The sequence below is a fragment of the Leuresthes tenuis genome, unplaced genomic scaffold (genome assembly GCF_036924035.1).
Source record: "Leuresthes tenuis unplaced genomic scaffold, fLeuTen1.0.hap1 SCAF_5, whole genome shotgun sequence".
NCBI classification, from domain to species: domain Eukaryota; kingdom Metazoa; phylum Chordata; class Actinopteri; order Atheriniformes; family Atherinopsidae; genus Leuresthes; species Leuresthes tenuis.
Genome location: NW_027325359.1, coordinates 23,845,574 through 23,871,825, shown reverse-complemented (window position 1 = coordinate 23,871,825; position 26,252 = coordinate 23,845,574). Strand labels below are relative to the sequence as shown.

At 45.7% G+C, this 26,252-nt stretch overlaps 5 non-coding genes across 5 annotated transcripts; all 5 read left to right on the top strand.

Annotated features, from left to right (window-relative positions):
• The first annotated feature begins 18,091 nt into the window (after positions 1-18,091).
• LOC140308392 (U5 spliceosomal RNA) lies at positions 18,092-18,205 on the top strand. The gene has a single exon (XR_011916343.1). It is a non-coding gene; the product is annotated as a U5 spliceosomal RNA (small nuclear RNA).
• Positions 18,206-18,490: 285 nt separating this feature from the next.
• LOC140307997 (U2 spliceosomal RNA) lies at positions 18,491-18,681 on the top strand. Its single transcript, XR_011916012.1, has one exon. It is a non-coding gene; the product is annotated as a U2 spliceosomal RNA (small nuclear RNA).
• Positions 18,682-19,092: 411 nt separating this feature from the next.
• LOC140308119 (U5 spliceosomal RNA) lies at positions 19,093-19,206 on the top strand. The gene has a single exon (XR_011916094.1). It is a non-coding gene; the product is annotated as a U5 spliceosomal RNA (small nuclear RNA).
• Positions 19,207-19,514: 308 nt separating this feature from the next.
• Positions 19,515-19,705, top strand: LOC140307891 (U2 spliceosomal RNA). The gene has a single exon (XR_011915914.1). It is a non-coding gene; the product is annotated as a U2 spliceosomal RNA (small nuclear RNA).
• A 411-nt stretch (positions 19,706-20,116) lies between these two features.
• LOC140308269 (U5 spliceosomal RNA) lies at positions 20,117-20,230 on the top strand. Its single transcript, XR_011916231.1, has one exon. It is a non-coding gene; the product is annotated as a U5 spliceosomal RNA (small nuclear RNA).
• Positions 20,231-26,252: the final 6,022 nt, after the last annotated feature.

Here is a 26,252-nt window from a genome sequence, read left to right as displayed (position 1 = left end):
TGGTGCTGTCTAAAGCCTGACTGGAAGGTATCATAGCAGTTATTTTGTGTTAAAAAGTAATTAAGCTGTTGAAAAACCGCTTTTTCAATGATCTTACTTAAAAATGGGAGATTTGAGATGGGCCTGTAGTTGTTCATTTGCGTCTTATCAAGATTGTCCTTTTTCAGCAGAGGTTTAATTACAGCTGTTTTTAGTGGCTCTGGAAACACACCTGACGTTAAGGACAGGTTCACAATCAGTAACAGGTCTGACTCCAAAGTCTTTGAGACCCCTTTGAAAAAACCTGTTGGTAGGATGTCTAAACAGCAAGAGGAGGACTTCAGGTGACGTAAGATGTCCTCCAGGTCTTTACTGTTAATGGGTTGAAATAGTGTCATGGTGTTTAAACCGGTTTTCGGTGGACACAGTACATATGCTGAACCTGCTGCTGATGTACCAACTGCTTGTCTAATATTTTGGACTTTGTCTATGAAGAATTTGGCAAAGTCATTGCAGGCCATGGTGGAATGGAGTTCATTTGCCACTGACACAGGAGGGTTTGTTAGCCTGTCAACTGTAGCAAATAAGGCCCGAGCATTATGACTGTTTTTGGTGATGATGTCAGGGAAGTAGGATTTCCTTGCATTCCTCAGTTGTAAATTATAAGAGTGAAGTTTCTCTTTATAGATGTCATAATGAACCTGGAGATTTGTTTTTCTCCATCGGCGCTCAGCTTTCCGACACACTCTTTTCCCATTTTTCACCAGTGTGGAATTTCGCCATGGAGACTTCTTCCTTCCAGAGATAACCTTCACCTTAATGGGAGCAATAGTATCCATAACATTTAACATTTTAGTATTAAAGCTACTGACGAGCTCACTGACTGAACCCCCGGACAGGGCAGGTGCTAAGGAGAAAACCTGGTTAAAGATCTTACTACTGTTTTCAGTTTTGAGATCACTGCTGTTGAGACATTTGTGTGCACTGAAATCGTACTCTCAAAGAAAACACAGGAATGGTCAGACAGGCCCACATCAGACACAGTAATCTTTGAAATGCTTAGACCCTTGGAGATCACTAAGTCTAGAGTGTGCCCCCTATTGTGCGTAGGCTCTGTTATATGCTGAGTCAGCCCAAAGTTGTCCAGAGTGTTACTCAGGTCTTTAGTCCCTCTGTCCTGAGGATTGTCCATATGGATGTTAAAATCACCAACAATAATTATACAGTCAAAATCAACACAGATCATAGACAGCAGTTCACTGAGGTCTTCAGAAAAATCTGAACAGTATTTAGGGGGCCTGTAAATATTCAGAAACAGGACACTGGGTGAGGCCTTCACCTGTATAGCCATATATTCAAAGGACTGAAAACTTCCAGGAGATAACTGCTTACATTGAAAGGATTCATTGAATAAGACTGCGACCCCTCCTCCTCTCCTGCTCACTCTGGCCTCGCTGATAAAACTGTAACCAGGAGGGGTTGACTCAATAAGAACAGCAGCACTGTTATTTTGTTCCAACCAAGTTTCATTTAAAAACATAAAATCCAGGGTGTGCTCAGTGATAAAATCATCAATTAAGAATGTTTTCCCAGCTAAAGACCTAACATTTAATAAAGCCAACTTAAGTGTTTTAGAGGTATTATTTGCCCCCTCGTGTTTGGGTGCAGTCTGTGGCACACAAGGTATGTTTACTTTATTTAAAGATCTTTTTGAGTGCAACTCTCTGTGTTTTGACTGGGTCACATTTCTCCTTCTGTCACCTAAAAGTACAGAAATTTTAAGATCTTCTAATAAACAGGGTCCCAGCTTGTCCTGGGAAAAGTCACGACTGTCAGAATTCACACAGCCTGGACCCCTCACACATCACACATCAGACTGCGGAGACAGTACATGGTGGCAGCGTGAAGGGACAGAAGGGGGTGGGGCTGGGCTCCGTCGCTTCGGCTGCTCTAGTAGGGGCGGGGCTCGGCGGGGAACCTTTGGCCGCTTTGGTGGGGGGTTTATGGGGGATAAAAAGGGATTGGGCTGGGGGGTAGATCTAAGCCCAGCATTGACCCGTTCCATCATCTCCTCAGTGAATTTCAGGTGAGGGGAGGAGGAGGGAGAAAGGGAGGGTGAGGAGCACAATGACCTGTCAGGGGTTTGGGGGGCTGGGGAAGGTCCTGGTCCTGGTCCCTGGTCCTGGTCATTAGTGCTGTTGAGAGGGTTTGGGGCAAATAAAGACCTCTCTTCTTGCCTCTGATGTCTCTCCTTTCCAAAGTTCCTCTTGGGTGGGGGCAGATGGAGTTCCTCCTCAAGGTTTCTGCTGGGATTTGTTTGTTCCTCTCTATGAGATAACTCCTTGTTTATCTCAGCCTTGGCCCCGAGCACAGATGGATGACGTAGGAAATAAAATATGTTGGAGGTGAACAGTTTCACCCCTGACTTGTTAAAATTAAATCCATTTGCCATGTATGATCAAAAGAGGGAGCGGAGGTGTTTGGCTGCAAGGTCTGAATGTCCAGCCATAATTTCTAAAAACCGGGTAAGAAAAGGCTCGAAAGCCCGACTTTACACCATCAAAAGCGGGAGCGGAGGTGTTCAGCTGCAAGAAGGTGTGAATGTTCGACTAAAGTTTGTAAAAATCTGGTAAGACAAGGTGCGAATGCCCAACAATGTATGATCAAAAGCGGGAGCGGAGGTGTTCAGCTGCAAGAAGGTCTGAATGTCCATCAATAATTGCTAGAAAACATGAAAGTAAAAATTTCGAAAATCAAACCGCACATGATCATAAGTGGGAGAGGAGGTGTTCCGCTGCAAGAAGATGTGAATATCCACCCATAATTCCTGAAAAAAGGGGAAAAAAATGGTGCGAATGCCCAACCATACATCATCAAAAGCAGCTGTAGATGTGTTCGGCTACAAGAAGGTGTGAACGTCCAACCAAAGTTTGTAAAAAGCAGTTAAGAAAAGGTTCGAATATCCAACCAAACATAATCAAAAGCGGGAGCAGAACTGTTCGACTGCAAGTAGGTGTGGATGTCAGATCCATCCATCCATCCATCATCTGCCGCTTATCCGGGGGTCGGGTCGCGGGGGCAGCAGCTTGAGCAGAGAAACCCAGACGTCTCTGTCCCCGGCCACTTCCTCCAGCTCTTCCGGGGGGACCCCGAGGCGTTCCCAGGCCAGCCGAGAGACATAGTCTCTCCAGCGTGTCCTGGGTCTTCCCCGGGGTCTCCTCCCAGTGGGACGTGCCCGGAACACCTCCCCAGGGAGGCGCCCAGGGGGCATCCTAACCAGATGCCCGAGCCACCTCATCTGACTCCTCTCAATGCGGAGGAGCAGCGGTTCTACTCCGAGCCCCTCCCGGATGACTGAGCTTCTCACCCTATCTCTAAGGGAGAGCCCAGACACCCTGCGGAGGAAACCCATTTCGGCCGCTTGTATTCGCGATCTTGTTCTTTCGGTCACTACCCACAACTCGTGACCATAGGTGAGGATGGGAACGTAGATTGACCAGTAAGTAGAGAGCTTCGCCTTCTGGCTCAGCTCCCTCTTCACAACGACGGGTCGGTGCAGAGCCCGCAACACTGCAGACGCCGCACCGATCCGCCCGTCAATCTCCCGCTCCATTCGTCCCTCACTCGTGAACAAGACCCCGAGATACTTGAACTCCTCCACTTGGGGAAGGATCTCATTCCCGACCCGGAGAGAGCATTCCACCCTTTTCCGGCTGAGAACCATAGTCTCGGATTTGGAGGTGCTGATTCTCATCCCAGCCGCTTCACACTCGGCTGCGAATCGCTCCAGTGAGAGCTGAAGGTCACGGCCTGACGACGCTAACAGAACCACATCATCTGCAAAAAGCAGAGACCCGATTCTGAGGTCGCCAAATCGGACACCCTCAACGCCCTGGCTGCGCCTAGAAATTCTGTCCATAAAAGTTAGGAACAGAATCGGTGACAAAGGGCAGCCCTGACGGAGTCCAACTCTCACCGGAAACGTATCCGACTTACTGCCGGCAATGCGGACCAAACTCTGGCACCGGTCATACAGAGACCGAACGGACCCTATCAAGGGGTCCGGCACTCCATATTCCCGGAGCACCCCCCACAGGACTCCACGAGGGACACGGTCGAACGCTTTCTCCAAGTCCACAAAACACATGTAGACTGGTTGGGCGAACTCCCATGCACCCTCCAGGATCCTGCCGAGGGTATAGAGCTGGTCCACTGTTCCACGGCCAGGACGAAAGCCACACTGCATCTCCTGAATCCGAGGCTCGATTATCCGACGGATCCTCCTCTCCAATACCCCCGAATAGACCTTACCAGGGAGGCTGAGGAGTGTGATACCCCTATAGTTGGAACACACCCTCCGGTCCCCCTTTTTAAAGAGGGGGACCACCACCCCAATCTGCCAGTCCAGAGGCACTGTCCCCGATGTCCACGCGATGCTGCAGAGGCGTGTCAGCCAAGACAGCCCTACAACATCCAGAGCCTTGAGAAACTCAGGACGGACCTCATCCACCCCCGGGCCCTTGCCACCGAGGAGCTTTTTGACCACCTCGGCAACCTCAGCCCCAGAAATGGGAGGCCCCGTCTCCGAGCTCTCCGACTCTGCCTCTTCCGAGCACGTGTTGGTAGGATTGAGGAGTTCCTCGAAGTACTCCCCCCACCGACTCACAACATCCCTAGTTGAGGTCAGCAAAGCCCCGTCCCCACTGTAAACAGTGTTGACTGTGAGCCGCTTCCCCCCCCTGAGACGCCGGATGGTGGACCAGAATCTCTTCGAGGCCGCCCGGAAATCGTTCTCCATGGTCTCACCGAACTCCTCCCAGGGCCGAGTTTTTTTCTCAGCAACCGCCGAAGCCGCAGCCCGTCTGGCCTGTCGGTACCTATCAGCTGCTTCCAGGGTCCCACTGGCCAAAAAGGCCCGATAGGACTCCTTCTTCAGCTTGACGGCTTCCCTCACCACTGGTGTCCACCAGCAGGTTCGAGGGTTGCCGCCACGACAGGCACCGACCACCTTACGGCCACAACTCCGATCAGCTGCCTCGGCAATGGAGTCACGGAACATGGCCCATTCGGACTCAATGTCCCCCACCTCCCCCGGGATATGGTTGAAGCTCTGCCGGAGGTGGGAGTTAAAGCTCCTTCTGACGGGGGATTCTGACAAACGCTCCCAGCAGACCCTCACAATACGTTTGGGCCTGCCAGGTCTGATCGGCATCCTCCCCCACCAGCGGAGCCAACTCACCACCAGGTGGTGATCAGTTGACAGCTCCGCCCCTCTCTTCACCCGAGTGTCCAGGACATACGGCCGCAAGTCCGATGATACAACCACAAAGTCGATCATCGAACTGCGGCCAAGGGTGTCCTGGTGCCAAGTGCACATATGGACACCCTTATGTCTGAACATGGTGTTCGTTATGGACAGTCCATGACCAGCACAGAAGTCCAACAACATAACACCACTCTGGTTCAGATCGGGGGGGCCGTTCCTCCCAATCACACCCCTCCAGGTCTCACTGTCATTGCCCACGTGAGCATTGAAGTCCCCCAGCAGAACGAGGGAGTCTCCGGTAGGAGCATTCTCCAGTGCCTCCCCAGAGACTCCAAAAAGGGTGGGTACTCTGAACTGCTGTTTGGCGCATAGGCACAAACAACAGTCAGGACTCGTCCCCCCACCCGAAGGCGGAGGGAGGCTACCCTCTCGTTCACTGGGGTAAACCCCAATGTACTGGCACACAGCCGGGGGGCAATAAGTATGCCCACACCTGCTCTGCGCCTCTCACCACGGGCAACTCCAGAGTGGAAGAGAGTCCAACCCCTCTCAAGAGGACTGGTTCCAGAGCCCAAGCCGTGCGTCGAGGTGAGTCCGACTATATCTAGCCGGAACCGCTCAGCCTCGCGCACCAGCTCCGGCTCCTTCCCCAACAGAGAGGTGACATTCCACGTCCCAAGAGCTAGCTTCAGTAGCCGAGGATCAGACCGCCAAGGCCTCTGCCTTCGGCCGCTACCCAGCTCACATCGCACCCGACCCCCTTGGCCCCTCCCACGGGTGGTGAGCCCGTCGGAAGGGGGACCCACGTCATCATTTCGGGCTATGCCCGACCGAGCCCCATGGGCACAGACCCGGCCACCAGGCGCCCGCTGCCGGGCCCCACCCCCGGGCCTGGCTCCGGGGGGAGGCCCCGGTGTCCCATATCCGGGCAAGGGATCACGAGGTCCAAATTTTTTGTTCATCATAAGGGGTCTTTTGAGCTGTTCTTTGTCTGGTCCCTCATCTAAGATCTGCTTGCCTTGGGTGACCCTACCAGGGGCTTAAAGCCCCGAGCAACATAGCTCCCGGACTCATTGGGGCACGCAAACTCCCCCACCACGATAAGGTGACAGCTCAGGAGGGAGGGATGTCAGATCATAATTTGCAAAAAGCTGATGAGAAAGGGTGAGAATGCCCAACTATACACCATCAAATGCGGGAGCGGAGTTGTTCGTCTGTGAGTAGGTGTGAATCTCCGACCATAATTGCTGAAAAATGTGTTAGAAAAGGTAAGAATGCCGGTCCATACATCATCAAAAGCGAGAGAAGTGGTGTTCTGCTGAAAGTAGGTGTGAATGTCCAGCCATAATTACTCACAAACGGGTAAGAAAAGGTAGTATTGCCAGACCATACATGATCAAAACAGGGAGCGGAGGTGGTTCAGCTGCAAGAAGGTGTGAATGTCCGACTAAAGTTCAAATATATTAACAAAAGCGAGAGGAGAAGTCTTCGGATGAGAGTGTTTGAGAATTTCCAACCATAATCTATAAAATGCGGTGAAAAAAAGGTGTTATAGAACACTAAAAGGTGGAGCGGAAGTGTTCGGCTGCAAGAAGGTGTGAATGTCCGACTATATTTGGTGAAAAGCATGTGAAGCAAGGTCTGAATGCCCAACCTTACATCATCAAAAGCGAGATCAGAGGTGTTTGGCTGCAAGAAGGCCATAGTTTGCCAAAAGCGGGTAAGGTGCGAATGACCGACTAAATATCAACAAAAGTGGGGGCGGAGGTCTTCGGATGCAAGTGGGTGTGAATATTCCACCATACAAGTATGGTGGAGAGGAAGCTATAAATTGCTGACCATTGTTTGCAAAAAGCGGGTGAGAAAAGGTGCGAATGTCCAACCATACATGATCAAAACAGGGAGCGGACGTGTTTGGCTGCGACAAGGTTTTAATGTCCACCCATAATTAATGAATAGCGGGCAACAAGTAGGTTCCAATGCCCAACCAAACATCATCAAAAGCAGGAGTGGATGTGTTCGGCTACAAGAAGGTTTGAATGTCCGAGCATAGTTTGTAAAAAGCGGGTAAGAAAAGCTTCGAATGCCCGAACATACACCATCAAAAGACAGACCGGACGTGTTCCGCTGTAAGTAGGTGTGAATGCCCAACCATAGTTGGTAAAAAGAAGGTAAGAAAAGGTTCAAATATCCGACTGTACACAATCAATAGCGGGAGCGGATGTGTTCGGCTACAAGAAGGTGTGAAAGTCTCACCATGGTTTGTAAAAAGCGGGTAAGAAAAGGTGCGAATGCCCGACAATGTATGATCAAAAGAGGGAGCGGAGGTTTTCGGCTACAAGAAGGTCTGAATGTCCGACCAAAGTTTGTAAAAAGCGGGTAAGAAAGGTTTGAATGCCCGACTATACACCATCAAAAGCGGGAGCGGAGGTGTTGCACTGTAAGACGGTGTGAATGTCTGACCATAGTTTGTAAAAAGCAGTAGGTGTGAATGTCAGATCATAATTTGCAAAAAGCTGATGAGAAAGGGTGAGAATGCCCTACTATACACCATCAAATGCGAGAGCGGAGGTGTTTGTCTGTGAGTAGGTGTGAATGTCCCACCCTAGTTGCTGAAAAATGTGTTAGAAAAGGTAAGAATGCCAGCCCATACATCATCAAAAGCGGGAGAGGTGGTGTTCGGCTGCAAGAAGGTGTGAATATCCAGCCATAATTACTCACAAACGGGTAAGAAAAGGTAAGAATACCAAACCATAAATTATCAAAAGCGGCAGCAGAGATGTTCGGCTGGTATTTATAAATGTCTAGATAGATTTGAACAAAAAACAACGTAGTATTTTGCAGTAAAAGAAAGAAAGGTTCAGAAATCCGAGAAAAAGCTTTTCATGAGTTCTGCATGATTTGGGATTTTGCTTATAAAATGCATTCCTTCAATCAAACTATGGTAAAACGGCTTTTACCTTCATATTTATCAATGTCTAGATCGACTTCAACAAAGAACAACATTAGATTTTGCAGTAGAAGAAAGAGAGACACTGAAGGATCAGGAATCCGAGAATAAGCTTATTTTCATACGTTCTGCATGATTTGGGATTTTGCTATAAAATGAATTCCTTCACTCAAACTATGTTAAAACTGCTTTTACCTTCATATTTATCAATGTCTAGATCGACTTCAACAAAGAACAACATTGTATATTGCAGTAGAAGAAAGAGCAACACTGAAGGAACAGGAATCCGAGAATAAGCTTACTTTCATACGTTCTGCATGATTTGGGATTTTATGTATAAAATGAATTCCTTCACTCAAACCAAGTGAAAACTACTTTGTCCTTCATATTTATCAATGTCTAGATCGACTTCAACAAAGAACAACATTGTATATTGCAGTAGAAGAAAGAGAGACACTGAAGGAACAGGAATCCGAGAATAAGCTTCTTTTCATACGTTCTGCATGATTTGGGATTTTGCTATAAAATGAATTCCTTCACTCAAACTATGTTAAAACTGCTTTTAACTTCATATTTATCAATGTCTAGATCGACTTCAACAAAGAACAACATTGTATATTGCAGTAGAAGAAAGAGCAACACTGAAGGAACAGGAATCCGAGAATAAGCTTATTTTCATACGTTCTGCTTGATTTCGGATTTTCCTATAAAATGAATTGCTTTGCTCAAACCAAGTTAAAATTGCTTTGTCTTCATATTTATCAATGTCAAAGCAGTTTTAACATAGTTTGAGTGAAGGAATTCATTTTAAAACAAAATCTCAAAACATGCACAACACATGAAAAGCTTATTCTCGGATTCCTGATCCTTCAGTGTTGCTATTTGTTATATTGCAAAGTAAAACGTGTTTTCTTTGTTTTGTTTAAATCTATCTCGACATTGATAAATATGGAAGGACAAAGCAGGTTTAACTTGGTTTGAGCAAAGCAATTCATTTTGTAGCAAAATCCGAAATCGTGAAGAACTCATGAAAGCAAGCTTATACTCGGATTCCTGAAACTTTTAGATCTTAGATTTGCTCTTTCTTTTACTGCAAAGTACGTTGGGTTTTTTTTTTTGTTTAAATCTTTCTAGACAAGGTAAATATGAAGGACAAATCAGTTTTAACATAGTTTGAGTGAAGGAATGCATTTTATAAGCAAAGTCCCAAATCATGCAAAACTAACGAAAAGCTTTTTCTCGCTTTTCACTGCTTTTTACAAACTGGTCGGACGTTCACACCTTCTTGCAGCCGAACAATTCCGCTTCCACTTTTGATGGTGTATATTCGGGCATTCAAACCTTTTCTTACCCGCTTTTTACAAACCATGGTCGGACTTTCACACCTTCTTGCAGCCGAACACCACCTCTCCCGCTTTGATGATGTATGGTCCAGCATTCTTACCTTTTCTAACACATTTTTAAGCAATTATGGTCGGACATTCCCACCTACTCACAGCCAAACACTTCCGCTCCCGCATTTGATGGTGTTTAGTCAGGCATTCTCACCCTTTCTCATCAACTTTTTGCATATGATCTGATATTCACACCTACTTGCAGTCGAACACCTCTGCTTCCGCTTTTGATGGTACATATTTGGGCATTCGAACCTTTTGTTACCCGCTTTTTACATACCATGGGTGGACTTTCACACCTTCTTGTAGCCGAACAACTCTGCTCCCGCTATTGATTGTGTACAGTCGGGTATTTTAACCTTTTCTTACCCGCTTTTTACCAACTATGGTCGGACATTCACACCTTCTTACAGCGGAACACGTCCGCTCCCTCTTTTGATGGTGTATGTTCGGGCATTCGAACCTTTTCTTACCTGCTTTTTACAAACCATGGTCGGACTTTCACACCTTCTTGTAGCCGAACACCTCCGCTCCCTCTTTTGATCATACATTGTTGGGCATTCGCACCTTGTCTTACCCGCTTTTTACAAACTATAGTCAGACATTCACACGTTGCAGCTAAACCACCTCCGCTCCCTGTTTTGATCATGTATGGTCTGGCAATACTAGCTTTTCTTACCCGTTTGTGAGTAATTATGGCTGGACATTCACACCTACTTGCAGTCGAACAGCTCTGCTCCCGCTTTTGATTTTGTTTGGTTGGATATTCGACGCTTTTCTTAACTGCTTTTTACAAACTTTGGTCGGACGTTCAAACCTTCTTGCAACCGAACACCTCCGCTTCCGCTTTTGATGGTATATATTCGGGAATTCGAACCTTTTCTTACCCGCTTTTTACAAACCATGGTCGGACTTTCACACCTTCTTGTAGCCGAACAACTCCACTCACGCTATTGATTGTGTACAGTCGGGTAGTTTAACCTTTTCTTACCCGCTTTTTACCAACTATGGTTGGACATTCACACCGTCTTACAGCGGAAAACCTCCGCTTCCGCTTTTGATGGTGTATAGTCGGGCATTCGAACCTTTTCTTACCCGCTTTTTACAAACTATGGTCGGACATTCAATCCTTCTTGTAGCCGAAAAGCTCCGCTCCCTCTTTTGATCATACATTGTCGGGCATTTGCAACTTTTCTTACCCGCTTTTTACAAACCATGGTCGGACTGTCACACCTTCTTGTAGCTGAACACATCCGCTCCCACTATTGATTGTGTACAGTCAGGTTTTTTAACGTTTTCTTACCCGCTTCTTACCAACTCTGGTCGGACATTCACACCTTCTTAAAGCGGAACACGTCCGCTCCCTCTTTTGATGGTGTATGTTTGGGCATTCGAACCTTTTCTTACCCGCTTTTTACAAACTATGCTCGGACATTCAAACCTTCTTGTAGCCGAACACATCCACTCCTGCTTTTGATGATGTGTGGTTGGGCATTCGAACCTACTTCTTGCCCGCTTTTCATTAATTATGGGTGGACATTCACACCTTGTCGCAGCCAAACACCTCCGCTCCCTGTTTTGATCATGTATGGTTGGACATTCGCACCTTTTCTCAACCGCTTTTTGCAAACTATGGTCAGCAATTCACAGCTTCCTCTCCACCATACTTGTATGGTGGAAGATTCACACCCACTTGCATCCGAAGACCTCCGCCCCCACTTTTGTTGATATTTAGTCGGTCATTCGCACCTTACCCGCTTTTGGCAAACTATGGCCTTCTTGCAGCCAAACACCTCTGATCTCGCTTTTGATGATGTAAGGTTGGGCATTCAGACCTTGCTTCCCCTGCTTTTCACCAAATATAGTCGGACATTCACACCTTCTTGCAGCCGAACACTTTCGCTCCACCTTTTAGTGTTCTATAACACCTTTTTTTCACCGCATTTTATAGATTATGGTTGGAAATTCTCAACCATTGTCATCCGAAGACCTCTCCTCCCGCTTTTGTTAATATATTTGAACTTTAGTCGGACATTCACACCTTCTTGCAGCTGAACCACCTCCGCTCCCTGTTTTGATCATGTATGGTCTGGCAATACTACCTTTTCTTACCCGTTTGTGAGTAATTATGGCTGGACATTCACACCTACTTTCAGCAGAACACCACCTCTCTCGCTTTTGATGATGTATGGACCGGCATTCTTACCTTTTCTAACACATTTTTCAGCAATTATGGTCGGACATTCCCACCTACTCAGAGCCGAACACCTCCGCTCCCGCATTTGATGGTGTATAGTCGGGCATTCTCACTCTTTCTCATCAGCTTTTTGCAAATTATGATCTGATATTCACAGCTGCTTTTGATAATGTATGGTTGGGCATTCGCACCTTTTTTTACCCATTTTTCAGGAATTATGGGTGGACATTCACACCGTCTTGCAGCTGAAAACATCCTCTCCCGCTTATGATCATGTGCGGTTTGAAATTCGAAAATTTTCTTTCATGTTTTAAAGAAATTATTGATGGACATTCAGACCTTCTTGCAGCTGAACCCCTCTGCTCGCGCTTTTGATGGTGTATAGTAGGGCTTTCGAGCCTTTTCTTCCCGGTTTTTACAAATTATGGTTGGACATTCAGACCTTCTTGCAACCTAACACCTCCGCTCCCTCTTTTGATCATACATTGTCTGGCATTCGCACCTTGTCTTACGCGCTTTTTACAAACTTTAGTCGGACATTCAGACCTTCTTGCAGCTGAACCACCTCCGCTCCCTGTTTTGATCATGTATGGTCTGGCAATACTACCTTTTCTTACCCGTTTGTGAGTAATTTTGGCTGGACATTCACACCTACTCAAAGCCGAACAACTCCGCTACCGCATTTGATGGTGTATAGTCGGGCATTCTCACCCTTTCTCATCAGCTTTTTGCAAATTATGATCTGACATTCACACCTACTTGCAGTCGAACAGCTCTGCTCCCGCTTTTGATTATGTTTGGTTGGATATTCGAACCTTTTCTTCACTGCTTTTTACAAACTTTGTTCGGAGGTACACGTCTTCTTGAAGCCGAACACCTCCGCTTCCGCTTTTGATGGTGTATAGTCGGGCTTTCGAGCCTTTTCTTACCTGGTTTTTAGAAATTATGGTTGGACATTCAGACCTCGCAGCCGAACACCTCCGCTCCCTCTTTTGATCATACATTGTCGGTTATTCGCACCTTGTCTTACCCGCTTTTTACAAACTATAGTCAGACATTCACACGTTGCAGCTGAACCACCTCTGCTCCCTGTTTTGATTATGTATGGTCTGGCAATACTACCTTTTCTTACCCGGTTGTGAGTAATTATGGCTGGACATTCACACCTACTTGCAGTCGAACAGCTCTGCTCCCGCTTTTGATTTTGTTTGGTTGGATATTCGAACCTTTTCTTAACTGCTTTTTACAAACTTTGGTAGGACGTTCACACCTTCTTGCAGCCGAAAAACTCCACTCCCGCTATTTATTGTGTACAGTCGGGTAGTTTAACCTTTTCTTACCCGCTTTTTACCAACTATGGTCGGACATTCACACCGTCTTACAGCGGAACACCTCCGCTTCCGCTTTTGATGGTGTATAGTCGGGCATTCGAACCTTTTCTTACCCGCTTTTTACAAACTATGGTCGGACATTCAAACCTTCTTGTAGCCGAAAGCCTCCGCTGCCTCTTTTGATCATACATTGTCGGGCATTCGCACCCTTTCTTACCCGCTTTTTATAAAACCATGGTCGGACTGTCACAACTTCTTGTAGCCGAACACATCTGCTCCCGCTATCGATTGTGTACAGTTGGGTTTTTTAACCTTTTCTTACCCGCTTTTTACCAGCTCTGGTCGGACATTCACACCTTCTTACAGCGGAACACGTCCGCTCCCTCTTTTGATGGTGTATTTTCGGGCATTCAAACCTTTTCTTACCCGCTTTTTACAAACTATGCTCGGACATTCAGACCTTCTTGCAGCTGAATCACCTCCGCTCCCTGTTTTGATTATGTATGGTCTGGCAATACTACCTTTTCTTACCCGTTTGTGAGTAATTATGGCTGGACATTCACACCTACTTTCAGCAGAACACCACCTCTCTCGCTTTTGATGATGTATGGACCGGCATTCTTACCTTTTCTAACACATTTTTCAGCAATTATGGTCGGACATTCCCACCTACTCAGAGCCGAACACCTCCGTTCCCGCATTTGATGGTGTATAGTCGGGCATTCTCACTCTTTCTCATCAGCTTTTTGCAAATTATGATCTGATATTCACAGCTGCTTTTGATAATGTATGGTTGGGCATTCGCACCTTTTTTTACCCATTTTTCAGGAATTATGGGTGGACATTCACACCGTCTTGCAGCTGAAAACATCCTCTCCCGCTTATGATCATGTGCGGTTTGATATTCGAAAATTTTCTTTCATGTTTTAAAGAAATTATTGATGGACATTCAGACCTTCTTGCAGCTGAACCCCTCTGCTCGCGCTTTTGATGGTGTATAGTAGGGCTTTCGAGCCTTTTCTTCCCGGTTTTTACAAATTATGGTTGGACATTCAGACCTTCTTGCAACCTAACACCTCCGCTCCCTCTTTTGATCATACATTGTCTGGCAATCGCACCTTGTCTTACGCGCTTTTTACAAACTTTAGTCGGACATTCAGACCTTCTTGCAGCTGAACCACCTCCGCTCCCTGTTTTGATCATGTATGGTCTGGCAATACTACCTTTTCTTACCCGTTTGTGAGTAATTTTGGCTGGACATTCACACCTACTCAAAGCCGAACAACTCCGCTACCGCATTTGATGGTGTATAGTCGGGCATTCTCACCCTTTCTCATCAGCTTTTTGCAAATTATGATCTGACATTCACACCTACTTGCAGTCGAACAGCTCTGCTCCCGCTTTTGATTATGTTTGGTTGGATATTCGAACCTTTTCTTAACTGCTTTTTACAAACTTTGTTCGGAGGTACACATCTTCTTGAAGCCGAACACCTCCGCTTCCGCTTTTGATGGTGTATAGTCGGGCTTTCGAGCCTTTTCTTACCTGGTTTTTAGAAATTATGGTTGGACATTCAGACCTTGCAGCCGAACACCTCCGCTCCCTCTTTTGATCATACATTGTCGGTTATTCGCACCTTGTCTTACCCGCTTTTTGCAAACTATAGTCAGACATTCACACGTTGCAGCTGAACCACCTCTGCTCCCTGTTTTGATTATGTATGGTCTGGCAATACTACCTTTTCTTACCCGGTTGTGAGTAATTATGGCTGGACATTCACACCTACTTGCAGTCGAACAGCTCTGCTCCCGCTTTTGATTTTGTTTGGTTGGATATTCGAACCTTTTCTTAACTGCTTTTTACAAACTTTGGTCGGACGTTCACACCTTCTTGCAGCCGAACACCTCCACTTCCGCTTTTGATAGTATATATTCGGGCATTCGAACCTTTTGTTACCCGCTTTTTACAAACCATGGGTGGACTTTCACACCTTCTTGTACCCGAACAACCCTGCTCCCGCTATTGGTGGTGTACAGTCGGGTATTTTAACCTTTTCTTACCCGCTTTTTACAAACTATGGTCGGACATTCACACCTTCTTACAGCGGAACACGTCTGCTCCACCTTTTAGTGTTCTATCACACCTTTTTTTCACCGCATTTTATGGATTATGGTTGGAAATTCTCAACCACTCTCATTCGAAGACCTCTCCTCCCGCTTTTGTGAATATATTTGAACTTTAGTCGGACATTCACACCTTCTTGCAGCTGAACCACCTCCGCTCCCTGTTTTGATCATGTATGATCTGGCAATACTACATTTTCTTACCTGTTTGTGAGTAATTATGGCTGGACATTCACACCTACTTTCAGCAGAACACCACCTCTCTCGCTTTTGATGATGTATGGACCGGCATTCTTACCTTTTCTAACACATTTTTCAGCAATTATGGTCGGAGATTCACACCTACTAACAGACGAACAACTCCGCTCCCGCATTTGATGGTGTATAGTTGTTGTTTTGCAAATTATGATCTGACATTCACACTTACTTGCAGTCGAACAGTTCTGCTCCCGCTTTTGATTATGTTTGGTTGGATATTCGAAACTTTTCTTAACTGCTTTTTACAAACTTTGGTTGGACGTTCAAACCTTCTTGTAGCCGAACACATCCACAGCTGCTTTTGATGATGTATGGTTGGGTATTCGCACCTTTTTTTTACCCATTTTTCAGTAATTATGGGTGGACATTCACACCTTCTTGCAGCTGAACACCTCCTCTCCCACTTATGATCATATGCGGTTTGATTTTCAAAATTTTTACTTTAATTTTTTCTAGCAATTATTGATGGACATTCAGACCTTCTTGCAGCTGAACAACTCCGCTCCCTCTTTTGATCATAAATTGTCGGGCATTCGAACCTTTTCTTACCCGCTTTTTACAAAACTTGGTCGGACTTTCACACCTTTTAGTAGCCGAACAACTCCGCTCCCGCTATTGATTGTGTACAGTCGGGTATTTTAACCTTTTCTTACCCGCTTTTTACCAACTATGGTCGGACATTCATAACTTCTTACAACGGAACACCTCCGCTCCTTATTTTGATGATGTATGGTTGGGCATTCAAACCTACTTGTTGCCCGCTTTTCATTAATTATGGGTGGACATTCACACCTTGTCGCAGCCAAACACCTCCGCTCCCTGTTTTGATGGTGTATAATGGTGGACATTCGCACCTTTTCTCACCCGCTTTTTACTATGGTCGGCCATTCACAGCTTCCTCTCCACCATACTTGTATGGTGGGATATTCACACCCACTTGCATCCGAAGACCTCCGCCCCCACTTTTGTTGATATTTAGTCGGTCATTCGCACCTTACCCGCTTTTGGCAAACTATGGCCTTCTTGCAGCCAAACACCTGATCTCGCTTTTGATGATGTAAGGTTGGGCATTCAGACCTTGCTTCACCTACTTTTCACCAAATATAGTCGGACATTCACACCTTCTTGCAGCCGAACACTTCCGCTCCACTTTTGAGTGTTCTATGTAGCATTCACACCTTTTTCTTCACCGCATTTTATAGATTATGGTTGGAAATTCTCACCCACTCTCATCCGAAGACCTCTCCTCCCGCTTTTGTTAATGTATAGTCGGGCATGAGAACCTTTTCTTACCCGCTTTTTACAAATTATGGTTGGACATTCACACCTACTTGCAGCCGAATACTGATACTGATCCTCCCGTAATAAAATGGTCGGATCTTATCAAACACACTTTGTTTCTTGTGACAATCAAGTCAGCGAAACAGCGTATACACGTCAAGACACTGAATCAAGTTTGCCACAAGAACTCATAAGTTTGGCAGTATTGCTCTGCCGTCAGCAATCATACACCCATTTTATTTTCGTGAGACATGTGCAGGCACCTGTTCATCTACTGTTCTATCACTATGAATTAGTTTATCTATTATCAATAAGGATACTTCTACAACTACTATCAAAGTATGTCCGGACTTCTTATGTTGTCAGTTGCTATATATGAATAAGTGGGTAGCTACTGACAAGCATTAAGCATGTCACACAGCCCAAACATATAACATTTCAGGACACACCACACAGTTAACAACCACAGTGAAGCGTGTCAAAGCCCAAACATGTAACATTCAACGGGACACTTACACAACACATTCAAATCAAACAGTCAGACAACATACAAGAACATATACCCCAGCCGGCATTGCTCCCTGCCTATTTTCCTACAGCTCACTATGTGTGCGCACACCTTTATTCACAAACTCTTCAACTTATACTCTTTTACCGAAGCTGCTACAGCTCGATTGGCCGAATACCCTTAGATCCTATTTCGGTGAATTTGACATCTGCCTTACATGTAACAGATTAGCGATTTAGTTTGAGTGAAGGAATTCATTTTATAGCAAAATCCCAAATCGTGAAGAACTCATGAAAGTAAGCTTATTCTCGGATTCATGAAACTTTAGATTTGCTCTGTCTTTTACTGCAAAGTACAACGTTGTTTTTTTTGTTTAAATCTTTCTAGACATGGTAAATATGAAGGACAAAGCAGTTTTAACATAGTTTGAGTGAAGGAATTCATTTTATAGATAAAATCCCAAGAGTCTGCTGAGAAACAAGAATGAATGCGAAGTAGACTTTAACACGGCTCTAGGAGCGAGCCGAGTGTGGGCTAACCGGGAGAATTGCTTGAAAGAAACGCGACACCGAATGAGCGGTCAGAACAAAGCCTCAATACGGTTTTCCCGTGGTGTTTTTGTTGCTGCCTTGTCTTTTGCACAGAGTAAAAGACAAGGCAGCCATCGAATAGGGCCCGATTGTTCCTACTTGGTCAGCCGAGGAGCAAGGGGGGGAGCAAGCGTCTCAACCAAGCAAAGCTCACCATGGGGAAGGTGGCTATGCCAACTAGCCTGATGCCCTGCTCCCGCAGTGATGGATAATCGTACTCTGGTTTCTCTTCATAACGTACAAGTCTTTCGCCTTTTACTAAAGACTTCTGTGGAAAGCAGCACTAATGAGTTGTTTCTATTTTTGGCAGGCTTTACCTTTGCGGGTGAAGCCCTTTCCGTCTGTGCAAAAGAAATCTTGTAACTGTGCAGAGTGACTTCTCTGAGTAGAGTCGCCTTACTTGTTGCAACTGTGCCGATGTTGCTTGGATGGTGCTTGCTGGAGCGTGCGGGAGTGCAAAGTTATACCATTTAAAAGGGCTGAAGAGTGCTCAGTGCAGCGGGTGGGCGGAGGTGCAAAGTGACACTCTGGCCACCTATGGCCATAAAAAGAACACCGCTACAAGTGCGCATTGTGCCAGGAAGGGCCCTTGGACGTGAACCAGTGGACAGATATCACTTCTCGGCCTTTTGGCTAAGATCAAGTGTAGTACCTGTTCTTATCAGTTTAATATCTGATATGGCCTTTGTACGAGGACTACATATTAAATTGATTTTTAGCAATAGGAGTTGAAAAAGGAGCTTACTCCGTTCACTCCAAGCATCGACCCGGTACTGCAGTGCCGCTGGGAACGGTGCGCTCTTCTCTGCTCTTGTGAAAAAGCAAACAGTGGTGCAGGATGGAAGTTTCAGGGAGCCCAAGATGAAACTTTCTTTTAGTCTGCTGAGAAAAGAGAGTGAATGCGAAGTAGACTTTAACACAGCTCTGGGGGCAAGCCGAGTGCGGGCTAACCGGGAGAATTACTTGAAAGAAACGCGACACTGAATGAGCGGTCAGAACAAAGCCTCAATACAGTGTTCCCGTGGTGTTTGTGGCTGCCTTGTCTTTTGCACAGAGTAAAAGACAAGGCAGCCATCGAATAGGGCCCGATTTTTCCTACTTGGTCAGCCGAGGAGCATGGAGGGGGAGCAAGCGTCTCAACCAAGCAAAGCTCACCATGGGGAAGGTGGCTATGCCAACTAGCCTGATGCCCTGCTCCCGCAGTGACGGATAATCGTACTCTGGTTTCTCTTCATAACGTACAAGTCTTTCGCCTTTTACTAAAGACTTCCGTGGAAAGCAGCACTAATGAGTTGTTTCTATTTTTGGCAGGCTTTACCTTTGCGGGTGAAGCCCTTTCCGTCTGTGCAAAAGAAATCTTGTTACTGTGCAGAGTGACTTCTCTGAGTAGAGTCGCCTTACTTGTTGCGACTGTGCCGATGTTTGAAGCTGGAGTGCAACGTTGTTGCTTGGATGGTGCTTGCTGGAGCGTGCGGGAGTGCAAAGTTATACCATTTAAAAGGGCTGAAGAGTGCTCAGTGCAGCGGGTGGGCGGAGGTGCAAAGTGACACTCTGGCCACCTATGGCCATAAAAAGAACACCGCTACAAGTGTGCATTGTGCCAGGAAGGGCCCTCGGACGTGAACCAGTGGACAGTTATCGCTTCTCGGCCTTTTGGCTAAGATCAAGTGTAGTACCTGTTCTTATCAGTTTAATATCTGATATGGCCTTTGTACGAGGACTACATATTAAATGGATTTTTAGCAATAGGAGTTGAAAAAGGAGCTTGCTCCGTTCACTCCAAGCATCGACCCGGTACTGCAGTGCCGCTGGGAACGGTGCGCTCTTCTCTGCTCTTGTGAAAAAGCAAACAGTGGTGCAGGATGGAAGTTTCAGGGAGCCCAAGATGAAACTTTCTTTTAGTCTGCTGAGAAAAGAGAGTGAATGCGAAGTAGACTTTAACACAGCTCTGGGGGCGAGCCGAGTGCGGGCTAACCGGGAGAATTGCTTGAAAGAAACGCGACACTGAATGAGCGGTCAGAACAAAGCCTCAATACGGTGTTCCCGTGGTGTTTGTGGCTGCCTTGTCTTTTGCACAGAGTAAAAGACAAGGCAGCCATCGAATAGGGCCCGATTTTTCCTACTTGGTCAGCCGAGGAGCAAGGAGGGGGAGCAAGCGTCTCAACCAAGCAAAGCTCACCATGGGGAAGGTGGCTATGCCAACTAGCCTGATGCCCTGCTCCCGCAGTGACAGATAATCGTACTCTGGTTTCTCTTCATAATGTACAAGTCTTTCGCCTTTTACTAAAGACTTCCGTGGAGAGCAGCACTAATGAGTTGTTGCTATTTTTGGCAGGCTTTACCTTTGCGGGTGAAGCCCTTTCTGTCTGTGCAAAAGAAATCTTGTTACTGTGCAGAGTGACTTCTCTGAGTAGAGTTGCCTTACTTGTTGCGACTGTGCCGATGTTTGAAGCTGGAGTGCAAAGTTGTTGCTTGAATGGTGCTCGCTGGAGCGTGCGGGAGTGCAAAGTTATACCATTTAAAAGGGCTGAAGAGTGCTCAGTGCAGCGGGTGGGCGGAGATGCAAAGTGACACTCTGGCCACCTCGAAAACCGAGGTTACATCCAGTACCAGGGGCAGCCCAAGCTCTGCCGCAAGTGTGGTGAGCATGGGCACCTGGTTGAGGCTTGTACCAAGGTGATATGTGGGAAGTGCAGAGAAATTGGGGACACTTTTGGAGAGTGTCCAAATGGCAGGAAATGTAATCTCTGTGGAGAATTAAATCACCTCTTCTGAGATTGCCCTAAATCTTTTGCCAACAAATTAAAGACGGTAAAGCCACAGTCAAGCCAACAAAGAGAAGGACCAGAGGTGGCAGTTGGTGAACAAAGTGAAGAGGTTGACCCAATAAATTCAAACTTCCCGCTAAAAGCTTGGATTGGAAGTGAGGAGCAAAAAGGAGAGGGGCCTGTAGAGGCCTCACCACTCAGTGCTGAAGTCTGTGAGAATTCACAGGCAGAGGGTGGAGCTAAGCTAAATGAGGAGGAAGAGCAGACAGGTGAGTCTAGTGAAGGTACTCACCTCCCCGAAGGTCAACAGCCGAGGAGGACGGCATCTGAGTTGTCCTCTGATTCCCTTTAGCTCTGCAATCAACCCCCAGGGACTCAAAGTTAAATGCAACATTGCATCAGAGGCCAACACGAGAGTCCGAAAAGGAGAGCTAGTTTCCCAAGAAATAACCTGAGTGTGTAATTTGTTTTGATAACTTAGAAAAACGAAAATGACATACCTACTTTCCTTTATCCTTTTAATGGTTCTCACCTTCTCAACACTAAATGTGAGAAGTGTGAAATCAAAGACAAGAGCCCAGAGTATTATATCCTTCTTAGACTCCATAAAATCAGATGTGTTTTTAATACAAGAATGTGGACTACCTTTTTTGAAAAACCATAGACAATGGGAGGAAATGTGGCCCAATTTATCGATATGGAGTGGCTCAAATCAAATTAAAAATGATGGTGTGGCCATTCTAATTAAAAATCCGCATGTTCTGGTGCGAGACGGACGGGCACTTTTAGCACACTTGAATTTTATGGGGCAAGACTTTAACCTCTTAAATATTTATGGTTTCAATGGAAAAAATGACAGGTATGACCTTTTAGAAGATTACTCACAAACGGGTAAGAAATGGTAGTATTGCCAGACAATACATGATCAAAACAGGGAGCGGAGGTGGTTCAGCTGCAAGGTGTGAATTTCTGACTAAAGTTTGTAAAAAGCGCGTAAGACAAGGTGCGAATGCCCAACAATGTATGATCAAAAGAGGGAGCGGAGGTTTTCGGCTGCAAGGTCTGAATGTCCAACCATAATTTGTAAAAACCGGGGAAGAAAAGGCTCGAAAGCCCGACTATACACCATCAAAAGCGGGAGCGGAGGTGTTCAGCTGCAAGAAGGTGTGAATGTCCGACCATAGTTGGTAAAAAGCGGGTAAGAAAAGGTTAAAATGCCCGACTGTACACCATCAAAAGCGGAAGCGGAGGTGTTCGGCTTCAAGAAGACGTGAACCTCCGAACAAAGTTTGTAAAAAGCAGTTAAGAAAAGGTTCGAATATCCAACCAAACATAATCAAAAGCGGGAGCAGAGCTTTTCGACTGCAAGTAGGTGTGAATGTCAGATCATGATTTGCAAAAAGCTGATGAGAAAGGGTGAGAATGCCCGACTATACACCATCAAATGCGGTAGCGGAGTTGTTTGTCTGTGAGTAGGTGTGAATCTGCGACCATAATTGCTGAAAAATGTGTTAGAAAAGGTAAGAATGCCGGTCCATACATCATCAAAAGCGAGAGAGGTGGTGTTCTGCTGAAAGTAGGTGTGAATGTCCAGCCATAATTACTCACAAACGGGTAAGAAAAGGTAGTATTGCCAGACCATACATGATCAAAACAGGGAGCGGAGGTGGTTCAGCTGCAACGTGTGAATGTCTGACTATAGTTTGTAAAAAGCGGGTAAGACAAGGTGCGAATGCCCGACAATGTATAATCAAAAGAGGGAGCGGAGGTGTTCGGCTGCAAGGTCTGAATGTCCAACCATAATTTCTAAAAACCGGGTAAGAAAAGGCTCAAAAGCCCGACTTTACACCATCAAAAGCGGGAGCGGAGGTGTTCAGCTGCAAGAAGGTGTGAATGTTCGACTAAAGTTTGTAAAAATCTGGTAAGACAAGGTATGAATGTCCGACAATGTATGATCAAAAGCGGGAGCGGAGATGTTCAGCTGCAAGAAGGTCTGAATGTCCATCAATAATTGCTAGAAAAAATTAAAGTAAAAATTTCGAAAATCAAACCGCACATGATCATAAGTGGGAGAGGAGGTGTTCAGCTGCAAGAAGGTGTGAATATCCACCCATAATTCCTGAAAAATGGGTAAAAAAAAGGTGCGAATGCCCAACCATACATCATCAAAAGCAGCTGTGGATGTGTTCGGCTACAAGAAGGTGTGAACGTCCAACCAAAGTTTGTAAAAAGCAGTTAAGAAAAGGTTCGAATATCCAACCAAACATAATCAAAAGCGGGAGCAGAACTCTTCGACTGCAAGTAGGTGTGGATGTCAGATCATAATTTGCAAAAAGCTGATGAGAAAGGGTGAGAATGCCCGACTATACACCATCAAATGCGGGAGCGGAGTTGTTTGTCTGTGAGTAGGTGTGAATCTGCGACCATAATTGCTGAAAAATGTGTTAGAAAAGGTAAGAATGCCGGTCCATACATCATCAAAAGCGAGAGAGGTGGTGTTCTGCTGAAAGTAGGTGTGAATGTCCAGCCATAATTACTCACAAACGGGTAAGAAAAGGTAGTATTGCCAGACCATACATGATCAAAACAGGGAGCGGAGGTGGTTCAGCTGCAACGTGTGAATGTCTGACTATAGTTTGTAAAAAGCGGGTAAGACAAGGTGCGAATGCCCGACAATGTATAATCAAAAGAGGGAGCGGAGGTGTTCAGCTGCAAGAAGGTGTGAATGTTCGACTAAAGTTTGTAAAAATCTGGTAAGACAAGGTGCGAATGCCCGACAATGTATGATCAAAAGCGGGAGCGGAGGTGTTCAGCTGCAAGAAGGTCTGAATGTCCATCAATTGCTAGAAAAAAATAAAGTAAAAATTTCGAAAATCAAACCGCACATGATCATAAGTGGGAGAGGAGGTGTTCAGCTGCAAGAAGGTGTGAATGTCCACCCATAATTGCTGAAAAATGGGAAATAAAGGTGCGAATACCCAACCATACATCATCAAAAGCAGGTGTTAATGTCAGATCATAATTTGCAAAAAGCTGATGAGAAAGGGTGAGAATGCCCGACTATACACCATCAAATGCGGGAGCGGAGTTGTTTGTCTTTGAGTAGGTGTGAATCTCCGACCATAATTGCTGAAAAATGTGTTAGAAAAGGTAAGAATGCCGGTCCATACATCATCAAAAGCGAGAGAGGTGGTGTTCTGCTGAAAGTAGGTGTGAATGTCCAGCCATAATTACTCACAAACGGGTAAGAAAAAGTAGTATTGCCAGACCATACATGATCAAAACAGGGAGCGGAGGTGGTTCAGCTGCAAGAAGGTGTGAATGTCCGACTAAAGTTCAAATATATTAACAAAAGCGGGAGGAGAGGTCTTCGGATGAGAGTGGTTGAGAATTTCCAACCATAATCTATAAAATGCCGTGAAAAAAAGGTGTGATAGAACACTAAAAGGTGGAGCGGAAGAGTTCGGCTGCAAGAAGGTGTGAATGTCCGACTATATTTGGTGAAAAGCAGGGGAAGCAAGGTCTGAATGCCCAACCTTACATCATCAAAAGCGAGATCAGAGGTGTTTGGCTGCAAGAAGGCCATAGTTTGCCAAAAGCGGGTAAGGTGCGAATGACCGACTAAATATCAACAAAAGTGGGGGCGGAGGTCTTCGGATGCAAGTGGGTGTGAATATCCCACCATACAAGTATGGTGGAGAGGAAGCTGTGAATTGCTGACCATAGTTTGCAAAAAGCGGATGAGAAAAGGTGCGAATGTCCAACCATACGTGATCAAAACAGGGAGCGGAGGTGTTTGGCTGCGACAAGGTGTGAATGTCCACCCATAATTAATGAAAAGCGGGCAAGAAGTGGGTTCGAATGCCCAACCACACATCATCAAAAGCAGGAGTGGATGTGTTCGGCTATAAGAAGGTTTGAATGTCCGAGCATAGTTTGTAAAAAGCGGGTAAGAAAAGGTTCGAATGCCCGAACATACACCATCAAAAGAGGGAGCGGAGGTGTTCCGCTGTAAGAAGGTGTGAATGTCCGACCAGAGTTGGTAAAAAGCGGGTAAGAAAAGGTTAAAAAAAACCCGACTGTACACAATCAATAGCGGGAGCAGATGTGTTCGGCTACAAGAAGGTGTGACAGTCCGACCATGGTTTGTAAAAAGCGGGTAAGAAAAGGTGCAAATGCCCGACAATGTATGATCAAAAGAGGGAGCGGAGCTTTTCGGCTACAAGAAGGTTTGAATGTCCGACCATAGTTTGTAAAAAGCGGGTAAGAAAAGGTTCGAATGCCCGACTATACACCATCAAAAGCGGAAGCGGAGGTGTTCCGCTGTAGACGGTGTGAATGTCCGACCATAGTTGGTAAAAAGCGGGTAAGAAAAGGTTAAACTACACGACTGTATACAATCAATAGCGGGAGTGGAGTTGTTCGGCTACAAGAAGGTGTGAAAGTCCGACCATGGTTTGTAAAAAACGGGTAAGATAATGTTCGAATTCCCGAATATATACCATCAAAAGCGGAAGCGGAGGTGTTCGGTTGCAAGAAGGTGTGAACGTCCGACCAAAGTTTGTAAAAAGCAGTTAAGAAAAGGTTCGAATATCCAACCAAACAAAATCAAAAGCAGGAGCAGAGCTGTTCGACTGCAAGTAGGTGTGAATGTCCAGCCATAATTACTCACAAATGGGTAAGAAAAGGTAGTATTGCCACTCCATACATGATCAAAACAGGGAGCGGAGGTGGTTCAGCTGCAACGTGTGAATGTCTGACTATAGTTTGTAAAAAGCGGGTAAGACAAGGTGCGAATGCCCGACAATGTATGATCAAAAGAGGGAGCGGAGGTGTTCGGCTGCAAGGTCTGAATATCCAACCATAATTTCTAAAAACCGGGTAAGAAAAGGCTCGAAAGCCCGACTTTACACCATCAAAAGCGGGAGCGGAGGTGTTCAGCTGCAAGAAGGTGTGAATGTTCGACTAAAGTTTGTAAAAATCTGGTAAGACAAGTTATGAATGCCCGACAATGTATGATCAAAAGCGGTAGCGGAGGTGTTCAGCTGCAAAGAAGGTCTGAATGTCCATCAATAATTGCTAGAAAACATGAAAGTAAAAATTTCTAATATCAAACCGCGCATGATCATAAGTGGGAGAGGAGGTGTTCAGCTGCAAGAAGGTGTGAATGTCCATCAATAATTGCTAGAAAACATGAAAGTAAAAATTTCTAAAATCAAACCGCACATGATCATAAGTGGGAGAGGAGGTGTTCAGCTGCAAGAAGGTGTGAATATCCACCCATAATTCCTGAAAAATGGGTAAAAAAAAGGTGCGAATGGCCAACCATACATCATCAAAAGCAGCTGTGGATGTGTTCGGCTACAAGAAGGTGTGAACGTCCAACCAAAGTTTGTAAAAAGCAGTTAAGAAAAGGTTCGAATATCCAACCAAACATAATCAAAAGCGGGAGCAGAACTGTTCGACTGCAAGTAGGTGTGGATGTCAGATCATAATTTGCAAAAAGCTGATGAGAAAGGGTGAGAATGCCCGACTATACACCATCAAATGCGGGAGCGGAGTTGTTCGTCTGTGAGTAGGTGTGAATCTCCGAACATAATTGCTGAA